Source organism: Octopus bimaculoides, chromosome 10 (genome assembly GCF_001194135.2).
Source record: "Octopus bimaculoides isolate UCB-OBI-ISO-001 chromosome 10, ASM119413v2, whole genome shotgun sequence".
NCBI classification, from domain to species: Eukaryota; Metazoa; Mollusca; class Cephalopoda; order Octopoda; family Octopodidae; genus Octopus; species Octopus bimaculoides.
This window is the reverse complement of record NC_068990.1, coordinates 72,530,356-72,530,857: the sequence shown is the minus strand read 5'-3', so window position 1 is coordinate 72,530,857 and position 502 is coordinate 72,530,356.

The window sequence follows — 502 nt, the reverse complement described above, 5'->3', positions numbered from 1 at the left end:
TATATATATATATATATATATATATATATATATCATTGCTATAATGCAAAAATGTCACAAGTTCAAAACGTTGCTTTTTCAGAGAATGAAAACATAGTTCCACCATTCTATTTCTTTTTACATTAGCAACAGTTTCAGCTTAACAATGATACAGTGTTGGGTGCATACAATCGTAAATCCATGCATGTATGATATTTTCAGTCAGAAATATTTTTGCAAAAATTATGTGGGACTTTACTACACTTTTGAAAATTGTAAACCATTGTACTACACTTGGATAATTTTCATCTGAAGCAGCTGCAGATACAATAGTTTACCCAAAAGAACCAGCTATTGCAAGCAAAATTAAATAATGGAAAGAAGTGCATTTGGCCAAATTTGACCTTACGACAGTTTAACATAATAGCAACAATATATATGCATGTGTGTGTGTGAAGAGAGAGAGAGAGAGAGAGAGAGAGAGAGAGAGAGAGAGAGAGAGAGAGAGAGAGAGAGAGAGAGA